The sequence below is a fragment of the Erithacus rubecula genome, assembly GCF_903797595.1.
Source record: "Erithacus rubecula genome assembly, chromosome: 5".
Taxonomy (NCBI): Eukaryota; Metazoa; Chordata; class Aves; order Passeriformes; family Muscicapidae; genus Erithacus; species Erithacus rubecula.
In genome coordinates this window covers 34,911,068-34,928,266 of record NC_136687.1, presented here as the reverse complement: position 1 = coordinate 34,928,266, position 17,199 = coordinate 34,911,068, and the positions used below count along the sequence as shown (strand labels likewise).

At 36.6% G+C, this 17,199-nt stretch overlaps 1 long non-coding RNA gene across 1 annotated transcript; it reads left to right on the top strand.

Annotated features, from left to right (window-relative positions):
- The first annotated feature begins 14,299 nt into the window (after window positions 1-14,299).
- On the top strand, window positions 14,300-16,595 carry LOC306802399. The gene is made up of 2 exons (XR_013774351.1): window positions 14,300-14,704; window positions 16,287-16,595. It is a non-coding gene; the product is annotated as an uncharacterized lncRNA (long non-coding RNA).
- Window positions 16,596-17,199: the final 604 nt, after the last annotated feature.

The window sequence follows — 17,199 nt, the reverse complement described above, 5'->3', positions numbered from 1 at the left end:
TTTACTTAATCCTTGCTTAAGGGTTTGCAAATTCACTGTATTTTCTCTCACTGGTGAGGTACTTCTTTATTGAAAGAAGAAAGGTTTGCCATTGCCTTCAGCAGAAACCAGACTTTTTTCCCCATGAAGTGGAGTGCATTGTAGATATTTCACTTATTTTCTCAATAGGTTGCTTACTATAAAGTATTAGAGAACTTTCACCAGATCTGTACTCAAAGAAATTTCACTCCATTAGTGTTGAACTCATAGTGACATTCTGGGTTTCAGAAATTGTGCTTTTAGAAGGATTGGGTGAATATATTCAGGTAACAGGAATTTTAAAATATTGGAATCCATTTCAAACACAGAGGGACTCACCTCTCTTCTCAGATTTAGCCCAACTCCCCTTATCTGGCTGAGTGGTTTCACCTATCTGGAAATTTCCATGGGGGTTCACATGAATCCCTGTCTTGTCTCTCAAACAGTTTTTAAGTCACTGATGCTACTTAGTGTAAATCTCAGTACTCACCAGCTAGCACCTGAGAAGAAATGTTAAGAAACACTAACACACATGCCAAAACAGGTTTTGTTTTAAGATGCATGTAAATTGGTAATACTTTTTAGCTGAAGACTGAAGACTGAGGCATTTTTGTTTTACAATTGAAAAGGTTATATTTTGTGTTTCTGCATACATAACACGAAACAGCCTCCTCTAACAGGCTAATTTGAAAGCTTAGCTAAATACAATTAGATTGTAGCTTTCTTGATAATGAACTGTGCTTTGTTGTGAGACCAGTCCTTTCCTTATCCAGAGATAGAGAATAATTTATGCTTGAACTTAAAGAAATGCTTTATAGTGTGGTCAGTAGTCATGGTTCACTTTATCTCACTTTAATTTAAGTGAGGGTTGGAAGGGTTTCTGTATTGATTGTATGGAAGGCTAAAATATAAACAAAATATTAAAAGAAGCATTTGCTTATTAAGTAGTGGTGGTCTGAAACCCAGCATTACCTGCCTGAATGGTTGGTTTATTTTCCAAGCTGCAGATCATGGAGATGATTTTAAAACTCTGTCAATAAAATAAAGGAAAGGTAGAACATTTGTTGCACTTTCTCCCTCCTTTCAGTATTTCATTATTGAAGTGCTCCTGACAGAGCACTTCAGCAGCTTTTTCATTAGGTTTCTACTAATGTGTCTCCCTTAGGACAGACATTTTCAGTCTTGAAAGGCAGAGAAAAAATTAAAAAAATTAGAAGATCTCAGAAAAATCTTAATATCCCTGCTAGCTCGGCATACCATAAAGCTCAAAACTGATACTGCAACCATCTGTTAGTGTTTCTATTGCAACAGCATCTCTCTAGGGTGTCTGAGCAGTGGCTCCTCTGTGCTAGACATTGTACCCCATTGTACAATACAGTCCTTTCAACAGCTTATGATCTTACAATCTAAGGGTTGCTCTTGCAAAGGATCCCAGTAACCAAATGGAGCACAGAAAAGCCCAAAGAAAAGCCCTTAATATCCAAACTCATGGAACTTTGATTGCAGAATTGTAAAAGCAATAAGCAGTGCTAGCAGCAATAGGGAAGAAAAATGTCAAGCTCCGCTTGCTGGTTCATAGCAAGGACCACATCCAGCAGTGCCCAGTGTGCCAACTAGCAGACTAGGTCAGATGACTTTAAGCAATTTCATTATAAGCCCTGCTATTGAGAAATTTATAAGCCTGCTATAAAACTTCACTAAAGGCTGATCAGTGCTGAAGAATATTCCTTTTCCACTCCAAAAATAACAGTAGCTGCTACTGATAAATGATAAGGTTCCAAAAGTGGAGATAGAGAAATTTGCAAAGTATAAATTGGGGCTTTTTGGAAAACCCTTTTTCTCTTTCTTGGAACAGCAGCCAATAAATTCAAAATAAGGAGAAGCAGAAAACTTTTACACAATTCCTTTGTAAGAAAGCATACATTTTTTTTATAAGCAGGAAATAACAATGGAAATTTTCTTGCGTCATTTTCCACTCCCCCCCTCCTCCCAAGAGCAAATTCTGACTCCAATTCTGTCTTTTAAAATTTGAATTAGATTTTGGATCATGCTCTTTTGGTGACTGAAACTTTAAAAGGACAAGTTTGCTAAAGTTTCAAAATTATCTTCTATAACTTCTTCATGTAATTTTACACCTGCCCATATTGTCATTTTAACAACTTCCTGCCGTGATGAATTGTAATGACTATCTGCCCATGATCACCTGTCAGCTATAAAATATTGCAATATACATTTTGAAATTGGACAAATTAATCTTTACATGATAGACTTTTTCACTGTCTTATTTCTTATATACCTCTGTAATATTTCTTCTTCTAAATTTGACTGCCTTTTAATTAATAAAATTAAATAAGAAGAGTTAGACAAAGGAAATTAAATTTCAGGATGCCAAAGGACAAAAAGTTTGAGCAATGTACACAAAAAGCATGGCAAATCAGAGTTCTTCTTACACCTGTTCTTCAAGGATTTACAGATATTGATTATAAAACTTATTAATTTCTACCTGGTTTAGTATGAATAGTGAGTATGTATGGTATTTTCAATTATGTGCTATCTAAATATGTTTTCTCCTTTCCATCAACAACATTGATTTCTAGAAACTTGTGGTTGGTCCTCACTAACTTGGATAAAATAGTCTCTAAGCACTCTGCCTCATCTCCAAACACAAATCAGTCATATGATTTGCAGCACATTCTTAACCCAGACACGTGGAAAAAAAAAAAATGGTAGCTGCAGATGTGAACAAAAGGAAAAGGTGATGTTTAGGAAAAGGTGTTACTGACTATCAGTCTTCAATAAACAACTGAACAATACTTCTGCTAACAACTCCACTGGTTTTAACCTCCTTTCTGTGGTGTTTCAGTTCTCTGCTATGGAAGTCTGAAAGAATGCTGCTTGTGGAAGGCAGAAGAAAGTTTGAAAGTTGAAAGGAATGAATGCAGAATATCACTAGTAAAGTGATCTAAATTTTGGGAATACAACTAGAGAATAGGATGCTTTGGCAAATTAACTGTAGCCTTCTCAGTCTATAGGTTTTGTTGAAACAGACAGACTTTTACAGAAGGTTACAGAATATCTACCTTCTCCTTCTAAAATTCTCTGACATTGAAAGAGGAAATTCCACAGAGTTACCTCTGGAGAAGACATAAATTATGCCTAGATAAGTAAAATTTCTTAAAACATTTACTAGTTGGAATTAAATTGCTATCCAGGTCAAACTGGGAATTAAAACCAGCCTTGTACCCCCATCACAAATGACAGAGTTTAGTGCAGAATTCCTAGTTAATTTTTAAAAGGACCTGTTAGAAATGTAAGGTTATCTTATCTCATTCAGAATTGTGTTATCTCACTGTTCTCAGATATATATTGCTATACATAAGTAATAAAGGAGGAATAACATCTTTGGATTTTCTCATTTTGTCATTCATTTTAATTTATATGTATTAAAAAGTATTATGTGTGCTGTGTGGAGAGATGTTTCATTGTGATGTGGAAAATCTGCCTTTCTTAGTATTAAATGGTGGCAGGAAGTTTTTCTCCCATATATGATCTGGCACTGAAGTATTAGGAGTATGATTTTGCAGGAGAATAACAGTTTTAAATATATTACATGCTTAAAATCCCAACTGAACATAATATAACTTTACTAGCTCATTTCTCCTGAGGCATCAACACCATTTATCACTACTCCTTCCATCTGGCATGTCTGAACTATCATGATCAGCGTTTTATGGGGAAATGAAAGCATTCAATATGGTCTCTCTTTTCTAATGCTCTTAGGTCAGACACCATACTGCTGCAGGGACCAAAGATGCATTTTTATCACACACTTGAGAGACATCCATTTGACAAACTTTATATTTTCCTAGGCCAAGACCAGCCAAGATTTTCCTTATTTGTACTGACCTGGCATGGGGTCATTTGCTATAATAATAATATAAAATTAATTTCAAGGGTTTTTTATATTGCAGTGTTAAAGATTTGGACATGCAGGCAAATGTTTGGGGGCTGAAACCCAAACACTAGTTGATTTTTTCAAATCTTAGAAAAGCAATGCAATCTCTTGCCCAAATATTTTGTCCCCAAGAAAATGCTGTATGTGGTTTTCTTAGCTGAAGTCTTTCTGAAGAGTGGTAGTTGCACTTATCTTCTCCTGGAGGATTAATGGAATGTAGGCCAGTAGCTTAATTAAGTGCTTCTTGTAGTTTGGGTTTAAAACTTGAATTCCATTGAGTAAAAAATATTTGGCTGTTCCTTTTCACATGACAAATTCACGGGTCTCTGTTGATTTCTAAGCCTCAGTAAGCAGTGATAGCACAAATATATTTTATCATCAGATCCTTCACAGCCATTTGTGAAGATGGAGAAGGAATTATGGAATAGAATACTAATCTGTAACTCTTCATAGGTCACAGCACAATCTTTAAATTCTTTAGAACTCCTCCTAATAACATATAACTACTTACATAATTTCAAACTCCGTTTTTCAGTGTAACATTAAAATAAAGACATTCTTTTCATTAACATTATATAGGCCATGAAAAAATACAGGCAAATTTAGCATAACAGGATATGGTGTAATTTGCTAGGAGTTTTTGGATGAATTTTATTCTCAGCATTGCCTTTTATTTCCTCATGCTTTTTGTTGGTAAGAAATTATTACATTAAGGCAGAGAATCCTCCAAAAATCATCATTTTTATGGTCACCCTCATCTCTCATATTTCTCTTTCACTCTATTTTATTATCACAACTGAAACAAGTCCTGTCATCATCTACTGTGAAATGGCTAATCAGCTATGTCTTGCACAGGGTTGTGACTGTATTTCTTTTACATATGGAAGCACTGAATATGTCAGCTAAATGCAACTCTTCTTTACATAAATTCAGGTCCATGTTATATTAGTGCATAGCTAATACCACGCTGGGGCCTGAACTCAAACATCAACTCCATAATTGAACTCTAATCTGCCAGAAAATCCAGATGTATATACATGGAAGGCTGGTGATTTTTCTAAATTCCTTGTCTCCACTGGGAAATCTGACTTAAGCATTGTATTTAAGAGGTTTGAGCAGAGGAAGAACCTGTCTCAGCCCAGGTTAACACTTGTGAGTAACAGGAAAAAACATTCCAAACCTTCAAGTTCTCTGGTGCAAGTGATTTCTCAGCTGCATTCCTCTCCTCTGGGTGATGGCACAGGAGTGACTCCACTCCTGCCCTATGATATTCTTGTTGGGAGAAAGGGATCCCAAAGTCTGACTCCATTGTCAATGGGAGCATCCAGGGGGCCAGGAGCGTGAAATAAACCACTGCACATTCCACCTGTCTAGTGCAGACAGTTTTGATGGTATCCAAGTTTGACATTTCCTTCTCTATTCCACTTCCATGTAGTTCAGGTGTTTTATCACTAAGGTCAAAATTCTTCATGTGTCTTCCTGGAAAGGCTGGTCACTTAGATCAGAAATCCAATCAGGAAAACTTCATTTTAAAAGGTAAAGCTTAGAAATACCTTTGAAAAATCTCATGTGTTAATCAAGTGCTTAGTGTTGTGTTCAATAACACACAGTGTGTGCTGGTTGCACATGGCAGGGTGGGGGGCAGAGCCGCCGGGGGGAGCGGAGGGGCTGTCCCATCTCTGGGGGCTTCCTTGTGGGATGCAGGGACCAGAGAGGCCCCAAATGATCCCTGGGGCTCAGAGTTTTTCCAGCAACAGCCTGGCCCGGCTTCTTCATGTCCTGGATGCAACTTTAACCCTTTTAATGCCTGGATAAGATTCTCAATCTCCTCTCGAGCTCCCCTGAATGAGAAGAAATAAAGCATGGAGTCTACAGAAGTCAGCAGAATGAAGTTAAAGTTCCTGATGGGAAGAGATTGAAAATATGCAACTGATGAGTAGCTGAAAACCTTTTTTGTGGGGCTATAAGGGGACAGTGACTGCACTAAAATTCCTTTAAACTGTGATATATACTTGGGGAGGTTTAAGTGCTTGAAAGAAGACCTTTTAGCTTTGAGGAAATGAGGGTCTCTATTTTGGGACTGGAAATATGGACAGAGACATTTAACAGAAAAAGAGATTAAGAGAATTTTGTCTTTCAGTAGCCTGCCTTTAAAAGTGGTACCCCAAGTGTGTAACATAACCCACAGCACAGCTCTGGGTTAGTCCTCTGGGAAGGACTGTGGAAATGTGAGGAGAGTCATAATTTGCAATATTTTCCCGGGCAGGCGTAAACTGTGAAAGTGAAGACACCCCCTAAGTCTAAACTAAGAAAGGGATTTTTCTCTCTAGAGTGAACTGAAATGGTAATTTAAGTAGATAACTGACTGAAGTGTTTCTGTATGTTGTTGTTAAGAAATGTGGAATGAAGGGAGGGGGAGGAGGGAATAATCTAGAAGTCTTATTCTGAATTCTTTTTGTGTTATTAATAAATTTCTTCTTAGATATTTTTAAATTTTAAGCCTGCCTTGTCTCTGCTCCTAAATCCTATCTCTAAAAGAAATTAACTATATTAAAATTGGCAAAACCCAAGTCACACCGTGACAAGATGCCATGCCAACCTTGAGGAGAAAATGACAATCACAAAGAACTAAAATGTCTTAAGAACTCTAAATTCAGCTGTGTTCATTCAGCTAGCTTTCTAATATAGACATTTAGTTTCTTTTCAGATAATAGATAGTTCCAGAAGAGAGGCAAAACTGAAAGATTGTTACTACAACTTCTGTTAATGGAGTCAAAATTTCTTCTTATATATTAGCATTATAACACCAAATACAAATATATTTACATCATCACAACTATTCTGCACAATTTTTTAAAACATCCATATCTGTTAATACTGAAATAGCTGAATAACTTACTGCCTAGTCTTTAATACTGCCAAATAGCTTTCCACATTCTCTGGAAAATTGCATTTCAGTATCTGTTGAAGAAATTAAAATTAGCACAGCTTTAGAGAATTAAACCTAACTGACTAGGATAGCAAAAAGTCCTGAAGGAATGATTCTCCACAGGTTTTCAAAATGCTGTTGGAAACTTCTAGGAAAAAAAACCTAATCACTGGGGATTTTCTGTAGCTTCATGTACACTTTTATACTTTTCCCAAGGGATAAATATGTTTTATACACTCTAAATGGAAAAAGGAATGGCTTCACTTGTCTGTAATTTTTTTTTTTTTTAATCTCAGGTTTGGAGCCCTTTGAGCAGTCAAAACAAGAATGAAAACTCTAAAAATCAAAATCAGAGTTCTTAAATTTCTAACATTCCATACATAAATAAGTGTCTGTGCAACAGCCAGTGACATAACTGTCAGAGGTCCTGAAAGGATTTAGGAATCCAATCAAAAGCAGATACTGATTATCATTTTAAAAATCTGGAATTCATCACATATATTTTCTATTTGACAAGAAAAGATTACTTCAATATTGTATATGAAACAGTAATTAATCAACAGAATAATTATCATTTATATATTGATTTTTAATTTTTTTGCAATGGTTTGGTTTATGTGACTTATATATAGTAATCATTTTGCTGTGAATCATTATTTTGAGCTACCGTCTCCCTGAAGGTTTTCAAAGTTTTATTTCAGATATCTTTATCACCCTCCAAGCATACTTATTGAATTTTCATTTTCTTTTGTTTATTTGGGATTTTTAGATACAAATAAATAATACCAGGAGAAAAATGATAGAAATTACCACAGAAGAGCATGCATATTTAAGTGAAAAGTGCTTGTATGCTGAAATCTTTTGTTTAATCTGAGTTAATGTACCACTTTCCTAATATACAAGATATTAGACACTGACCTATGCCCATTTCTGTAAATCCCATGTCCTCAGGCAGAACTGAAATGTCAGCTGATGATTGGTGCACTATTACAGCTTTTGACTGGGTGGAAATGGAATGTGTCTACAAATCTATCTGTTAAGAAGTCAATGGAGATTACACCAGCAGTTGACTTGGGGTTTTGCTATTCTTAGTTTAGCAAATACACATCACATTAAAGACATTTTTTAATCCAAATTTTAAATACATATAAAATTATATGTTTTCCCACAGGAGCATCAACAAGAGCTTATTTTCACTATTTCACGGTATCTAACCAGTGCCCTTGTATTGCAGAAAATGTGCACAAACAAGGTGAGACAAGCTAAGCAAACTTCTCAAAATCTAGGACATGGCATTCACTTTCCATGTCTCCACTGTCCTTCATATAAGCCTGAATGAAATCCATTATGTCATCACTGTTCAGTGAGGCTAGAGAAAGCAGAAACGTGAGCATACTGAACTGACAAAAAGCAGACCTTCTTGGGGGTTGTGAGGTTGAAGCACAGAAGGGAAGATTTTGCACAGGATCACCAGTTTTGCCTAGCAGAGACACACTTGAGATGCAGGCCAAAAGCTTTTCTGGCACCACAGCTTAAAGAACATCTTTCACAGCATGTTCATGGCTCAGCGTTTCCTAGGCTTTTATAATGTTTTAGAGCAGTGTATGGTGAGAGACAGCACAGGAGAGGAACCACCTCTGAATTCAGTGAAAGCAGGATTGTGCTCATCACTTCACTTCAAAAGTAGTTTCTTTTAATTACAGACAGTATCAGTTTAGTGGAGCTACAGGTTCTTATTTTCTATTTTAAATTTTCCTGCAGCAAGTAGCACACGGTGCTATCAAAGTGTCAGTAACAAAATGTCCCTGCATAGCTGCACTTCAAGATCTTTTTATTTGGCTTCTGATTGTTGTCAGTGAAGCTAATAGTTTATAATTAAAGCGTATTTAGAAAAACAAATCAAAACACAGAATTGTTTGTAGAAGCAAGGTTCTTAATTAATGCACTGGGACAGTTCCCACAGCAAGGTGCCATAACTCTCTCCATTACCATGAACATACTTTAGTATTCATATATTGGAAGAATCTAATAAAGGGTAATTATTTAGAGAGTTTGAACCTAGATTGTTCTTCAGAGGTTTTCCCTGCAAAATGAGAATGCTATTTTTTTCTTGCTTTCATTCTTTGTTTACCGTATGTAAAATACAAATAAGACATATATACAACAAGATTATATGGGTCTGCCTTTTCTGAATAAACACCTGTCACACAAATGACCTTACTTCAAGAAATGTGAAATACTTTTCTTGCAAAGGGAAGTCAACACCTGCAAAAAACATTGCTAAAGAATTTTCCAAAATAATCTGAGTCTCTGTTTAACTAATGATAATATCAGCAAACCACTGTGAAATTTAGAATGTATCTGTCACAGCATTGCCAGCTGGTGGAGGGAGATGATTTTCCTCCTGTGCTCTGTGCTGGCACAGTCTCACCTCGAGTCCTGTGTGCCACCATACACGAAACACAAAGCTATTAGAGAGAGTTCAGAGGGAACAGTGAGGATGGTGAAGGGTCTGGAGGTGAAGTTGCATAAGCAGCAGCTGAGGTCAGTGGGTCTGTTCAGTCTGGAGGAGAGGAGACCTCATTGAAGATCCAACTTCCTCACAAGGGGAAGAGGAGGGCAGGCACTGATCTCTGCTCTGTGGTGACAGTGACAGGACCCAAGGAAACGGTGGGATGATGAGTCAGGGGAGGTTCAGTTTGGGTATCAGGAAAAAGTTCTTCACCCAGAGGGTGTTTGGGCCCTGGAACAGCTCCCCAGGAAAATGGTCACAACACCAGCCTGACAAAGTTCAAGAAGTGTTTGGACAATGCTCTCAGGCACATGGTGTGCTCCTATGCAGGACCAGGAGTTGGACTCCATGATCCTTGAGACTCCCTTTCAACTCAGCATATTCTGTGATTCTGTGATTCATTATGGCAATGCTGCTTTAGTGAAAAGTAAGAAAATGATACAATAGTATTTATGTTGTCTCTGTAAGAAATGAAATTCTGATTCTGAAAGTCCATTTTTAAAAGCACTGAACAACACAGACCAGTTTTCTGTAGTTTGATTTACCTGGTTTCTGTTCTTGCAAACTTTTCCATTTCAGATTGATACCGAAATAATGAGAAAAAGGACTAATGTAGATATAGTAGTAGTCATGCTAAAGCTTAGAAAACTGCAGTTTTCGGACAGGCCCTGAGAACCTACCTTGTGAAACAATAGTGAAAAGAATTAGTAGAGCATATAGAACATTTAGAACTGTGAAAACAATAATCAAAGGATTTAGTAGAGCATATAGGACATCTAGAAACTTTCAAGATAAGGCTAAAGTATAATAATAATGAATAAAGGGTTCTGGTGATGGGCAAACATGCAAGGGGGATTAAGGGGGGTAGCCTATAGTTCTGAGTAGACAAGCATGCAGAATTTATAACTTTTAGGAATGATACCTGCAAGATTTATGTATCTGTATTGTTTTGAAGAATGTGTATTTCTGCACGTAGACCACTTTGTAAAAAGGTATAAAAACCTGATGGAAAAAGGGAACTGTGGGATCCTGACTTTGGACGCTAGTCCGCAGGTTCCTCGGGCCCTGAATAAAGCACCGCATAAACTAACTCTGTTAGTTTGTGTTCTGTTTGGGGCATCGGGCAACAGTTTTCTGGCGACCCAGATGGGACTCCGGAGGTGGCTGGGGCGGTTCGTGGGCTGATCCACTCCACGCCGGCACCAGGTGATTTCTGGGGAAAACATCAACCCGTGCCCGACCCCGCGCCTGACGGACGACCTAAAGGTAAGCCCGAAGGTGCTTTATTCTTTTTTATTGAGGGGAAGGGGGGCCTGCCAATCAAGTCGGAACAGCGATTCCACACGGGGATCACAGACGTCACAGGCATCGGGCAACAAGATAACATTTCCTATATTTGCCGAAGTTAATGTGTCTTCTGAGGCTGGGATTGCATTCAACTATTCCCATCTACTTCATAAAGTCTAGGATTAAGGCTATATCTCATTTTTAAAACTCATGTATTCTTTGAAAGAATTTTGAGCCTCTACTAATCAGTAAAATAAAAAAAAAATGAAAGTGAAATCAGTAAATGTAGCAAAAAAATTTGGTACATTACCTTTACACAGAGAAAAGAATGTCCATTGGATATGATAGCTTGGACCCATTTCATTTCACCTTTTATAAAATGCTATTCCTTGTTTGCTTCCACTTCTTTCTGCTCTCATGTGACTTTTTTTCTGTCCTTCTCAGTCTTTATTTGTTGGTGCTTCTCACCTTCTTTCAGCTTTCTACTCTTGTGTTTTTGCTGATTTCTGTTGAAATATTTGATGTTCATAATCTTTTGGATTAACAACTACTACACTATATCTTGCTGTATGAATTATTGAAGATAGATTAGTGCATATTTGCAATATTAATAGATAATGATGCAATTGCGATGCTGGGATTTTTTTGGCATGATTCATGTAAGACAATTCTTTATCTAATGTACTTTACAAACTGTTTTTTAATTAGCAGGTCCTGGAGACTTCACTTGCAAATCTGTATGTTATCCCTATCTTCAATAACGAAGACAAACTAAGAAACAAGATCATGTAGTTAGATAGTTAAACCTAAAAACTGTAAAGTGAAGCAGTAGGTAGTACCTTGCTGTTTCTTTAACTAAGGCAACCAGATAGTAATAGAGCTGTGAAAATCCATGGATTTAATTATTCTTGGAGCTGCTAGACAGTCTTGAAGATGAACCATAGATTTTGTCTTAGAAAAGGTATGATCATGAAAGCTAGAAATAAACTAGACATAAACCTAGAAAAGTTGACATAAATTTTAAACAGCTAAGTGGAAGTGATACTCTTCATGGCCAACATGGAAGGATAATTATTCATGTTGCTCACTTCATCATTTAATATGTTTGTGTAGGGGAGTTAGGGTGCAAATAGATTTACATATTTTAAATCATGACCAGAGATTTAAACCTTATCTGTCCAGTAGCAGAAATGACATCCTTTTTGTTTTATACAGGTCTAGATCTGTGACCTTGCTTAGAATTGTGGAATAACAAAACTGAGTATCTAATAGCCTTAGCTTCAAAGATTTAAAATATGAAAAAGAGTTATGTATAAATCCATGGTAAGTTTTAGAGAGGCACTGAAACTACTTTGCGGAAATGAAGAAGATAAACCATGAGTCCTGAGCATGACACAGAGACAGCAGTATGAAAACACTAAGAAAGTAACTGAGTGAAAGAAGATAATAGGAAAAAATATTTATTAGAGGTAAAATTAAAGAAATAGGAAAGAAAAAAACCCCATAAACTACAGCATATCTTCAGTATGCACATGTCAAGAGTCTTCTAAATAAAAGAAAGTAAATGGGTTTTGATACACTTTATGTACTTAATATTTTTAAGTGTCATAAAAGAGACTAAGCATAAACATATGCTGCAAGAGTTTGAGAAGTATGGCACTGCACATATAAATGCAATTTTTGTATATTTCAAAAATTTTAATCATTTTAATTATGTGCTTAGACCTCGCAATTTCTTCCCTAGTTCTGATTGCTTAAGTAAAGCTGAGAATGTAGAACATTGTTTGACAGGCATGAGATTATGTGGTTAGCAGACAAACATGGTTGTTCTACCATCACACCCCAACAGTGAAAAAGACTCTAATAAAATAATGATTGGACAAAATTGTATCATCAGAGTGAGTTGAATTTGACTTTGCTAAACACACCAAATGTGTGTTTCAGAGCTTACAGAAATTTTTCAGACAAACTGGGAATTTCAATGCCTTGTGTTAGAGAAACTGAGAAATTATAGACACATTAAGACTAAGACTGTAGAAGAAAAAATTCCCTGAATCCCTATCAATAATGGATTTTTTTTTAATTTTTTTTTTTTTTTTTGTTTAGAGATATGACATAAAGTAGTAACTTTGAAATTGATAAGTAAAGTAATTCCTGTAACAGGGGAAAACCAACATGTTGAATCACAAGTCGTTTAGTTAAAAGACTAGGAAGAAGAGAGTGGATGAATTACAAAAAGTTAAACTATTGTTTTATAGTGGGGGATTTTAATACGCAGCTTTTATTTCCCCTCCCTATTTCAGAAAATGTCAGTGTTTCTGAACATGTCTTATAAGACAGCTGAGCCCCTCACCCTCACTGCCTGAAAGAGATTTTGCATCTCTCGACAGCAGTAAGTATGAGTGACAGACAGCTTTATGCATTTCAGAGGTTAAATGGCATTAATATATTAATTCAGTGGGTAGATCACAAATATTTTGAATGACACAACAGATTTCTGTAAACTGTTATCTTCTTTGCCTGAAGAGTGACACAAAATTAAAACTCACATGCTCAACAAATGCCCTAAATGCCTTAATTCTATTTAGTCTCATACTTTATTCTGGTTAGAATTTTTAGTACCTCGATTTGTTTAGGGAATGTGAGCTTGAAGCCACAAAAACTCATGGGTAGTTTGGAGAGTATGGGTGAAAACTAATTATCAGTTAACAGGTACATTTCTTAAAAGTATATTGGGTCCAAACTGATTTTCTACTTGGAAATAAACATCATAATATATGAGATACACAACCTCGTTAAACCATCATAAAAGCAAAACCCCCATAAGATAGAGGTCTTTGAGAGCAGCAAAGTATTCTCTCTGGGGGGTGAGTAATCAAATTTCTTTTAGGTTATTCCTTCCTACATTCCTGCCCACTGTAAGATGTAGGCAGTGAGGATCTAAAGCAGAACTTTCTTCTGTGTAGACCACAGTGAGGTCTTCTGCTCTGCAGTTCAGGAAATACTCACCCAGGCTTGTAGAAACTGAGATAAACTCCTGACTAAGTTACTATGACTTCTCACATTCTCAAGAAGACAGATGAATGAGCTAATTTAGAGATTAAGGTTTTGACAGAGTGCATTACACATAGCTGTGGTGTCTCATCAAAGCCAGCCCCTGCTCCCCTTGCTGCACAAACCAATCTCTGATATAACTTCACTCAATTCCCCTGTCATCTTTCTCCTCTTTTCTACCTGATACAGAGAAGTGTGATGTGTTAATTACCTAATTAACACATCTTCTTTGTAATTAACCTGGCCTTCTTTTCATCCTGGCTATCTGCACCATAAAGAATGAAGTCAGGTGGATCAATTTACAGCAGGCTTTGCTGTTTACAAGCATATAGGCAGCTTAAAACAAATGGTGGTTCAAGGGTGTCGATGGGGGAAAAAAAAAGTCTTCTGTGGAAAAGGGTGATTAGGAGCAAGCAGTTTTCAAGATCAGAGTCTCTGGTTTATTTTACTTGATTAATTAGATATTATTATGGAGGGATTTTATTTTTAACTTGTATGGTTGTGAATAAATCAAACTTTTAAACTATTAGGGCTAAATAAAAAAAGACGATTATGTATTGTTACAAAATACTGCTACTGCCTTACTTTTAAGTCATTGACCTCCTGAGTGGAAACCAAAACCTGTGAGGTTTTTCAATTTAGAGATGTATATTATATTAATTCCCTCTCTAGAGCATACCTTTCAGACCTATCTACCAGAGTAGGCTCAAAGTTTTAATTTTCTCTACTTTGGTACTTTGATGTAGAGCATTTTGTTGACAGTTCTCCTTCAAAAAGAAACATTAAAGACAGGGAAAGGGGGAAGGAACCAAACAACCCAGTAATTGCAATTCTGTCATGTCAATTGTAGCTGATTACTGTGAGAAGTCTAGTATTTTAAATATCTTACCCAGTTAATATTTCATGAAAGTATATAAATAGTCTTGGCACCTTGAGCCTCCCTTCACAGGTAAGTTGTTTTTTTTCTTTTTTTACCATCATTGTATATATTCTTTTTTGTTCTATTTTTAGATGCTCTAACCATAGAGTTGCTACATGAAGGTTCTTGATACTATTTTTTGATGCAATATTTAGAAAAATTAGGAGACCTCTAGTATGACTTTATGAGTAGCTTTATTCTGAAGGCATCCTATGAACATTTTCAAGTGGTAAGAATTACAGGGGCAGGGGAAAAAATAAACAATTTTTTATATGGGGATCATATGGTCTGTCTCCTTAGAAGTGTCAGGACTTAGGTTTTTGTGTAAATAGACTGAAGAAAAACTTTCAGCTCCTGAGAACCTGTTGGGATCAAGAAGTAGAGGCAGCAGTGACAATTTTAAGTGTTTTAAGTGTGCTGAGGCAGATAAACAGGGACTTCTAGAACTATAAATTCTGACTTAAGTCTCTGTCTTCCGTCTAAGTTGTGCTTCAGATGCTGAAGTCTCATTTTAAATCAGGCTACTAAAGCTTAGGTAGGAGTGGTATAAATCCAAAAGAGTAATAATTCTGTATTGCTTGGGTGCAGTGAAGAATAGACTGAGAGTTGGGTTTAAAAAGGGTTTCAGAAAGTTTTTTCAGTTTATTTCTAGAATTTGGAATATGTTCAAATTCAATGCAGTAATTAACTCATCCTCATATTCAAATCTTTTCTAAAGATAAAATTCTTTCTATTGGAAATGACTTGAGGAGCACCCTCTGGAGTGCAGAGCACACTGGTGATGCATGGCATGAACGATGCAGCCCATATGCTGCTGTGTGACTCACAGGGAAAAGGTCCTCACTGCAAGGGGATGCTGTCAGCTTATCCTGCTTTTTTTAAAATTTATGTGGTTTTAGCTGCTCTTCTGGGAACATGATCAGCTTAAAATTAGTGCCAAACACCTTTAACAGATTTGTGTACTTTGCTGAAAGAAAGCAAAGTACTTTATCCAAAAGCAGTAATCTGTCTTGGCCAGAGTACAAGGCTGAGCTGTAGATATAAGGTGTGGTCTTATCTGTATGTCTACAGAGGTAGTTAGAACGGAAAGACAGTTTCTCAGAAATCAGTTTGCTTTATTCCAAACTTTAGCAGTTCCAGAGCAAATACAAAGTGCCCTTTTGAGACATGTCATCAGGAACAGATGTTAATGAGCCCAGACAGTCAGTGTGCTGAAGATCTGCACAACCAATCTCTTGTAACTGTAGAGGATGGGCTTGTTCAAGCACACACAGATGATATTCTCTGTGTGGCCTTTGAAAGTGCATCTGTGTGACTCTGAAAGTGCTTACCAGCTCTGGGCACCGTGGCACTGAGAGCTGCTGTTGTAGGAGATGCTGAGTGTGTGCACAAGTTTTGATATCTCCTTTCTTTGTTAGGAAGGATCTGTACCTCTGAATCCTAGCTAAGGGCTGGCTGCCTCCAGACAGGAGAAATTGGCTTCCCAGTGTTCACCTAGGGATGCTCCCTGCCTTACAGCTCTTCTTGTGTTCTTCAATCCACTTTAAAGCAGCATTAGGAATTTTCATTCATACCAGCACAAACAAATGTTCATTTGTTTGTTCCTTTGCAGTAGGGGCCCTTCACCTGTACTACCTGATGACTTTGCTGTCAGCATCCAACCCCACAGCACTTGAGAATGAGGTTCTCTGCAAGTCTTACACTTATTTTTATCAAGAAAATTACTGTTCCCAAACAAAGGGAAGATATGACAAGTGTGGACAAGTTTTGTATGTCTAAGTTAAAAAGCCCTAACCAGTAAAGAGTGAAATAAACTGCATGTTATATCCTGGAAAACAGCCAACTAAATCACCCCTGATTATTCCTGACATCAGCCTCTGGGATTCCCTCTTCTCTCCTGAACTCTGTGCTCTATGAAGAATTTACAAAATAAAAAAAATTGCCAACTGCTATTCAAATGATAAGTGGTGCATGCTAATTACATTTTATATGGTGATTAATTAAAAATAACCATGCAAATGTCTAATTTAAGAGTCACTCAATTCACTAAGTCTTCAGACACTGCCTAGCTGCCCTAGGCATTTGGTGGTTAGGCAATTTAGTCAAGCTTTCAAAATATTCTCAAAATGTCTGAGATAATGAAGGTCCTTGAAAAAGTTCCAGCTAGCTTGGAATATATAAACAGAGGTTTCAGAACAGTAAAATAGCACTGCATATATTTGCACTTTTGAGACAAAGTACTCTGTGTATACATAAAAATAGACCAGGAAAGGAATAATAGAGATCCTAAATAATCCGAATATTTAGCTGCACAGCACATAGCAGACTAGTTCATAGATTATTTCAGGAGCTGAAGAAAATTGAATATAATCTTACTTAAATCAAATTTCTTTACATAGGAAGCCTTTGATTCTCATGTAGATGGGGTCTTTGCCTTATTTACACATATATATAGTTTTACCAGGAGAGCTATATCATAACTGTGATTTGGTGCAAATATACTGAACATTAATTAGTGGAGTATG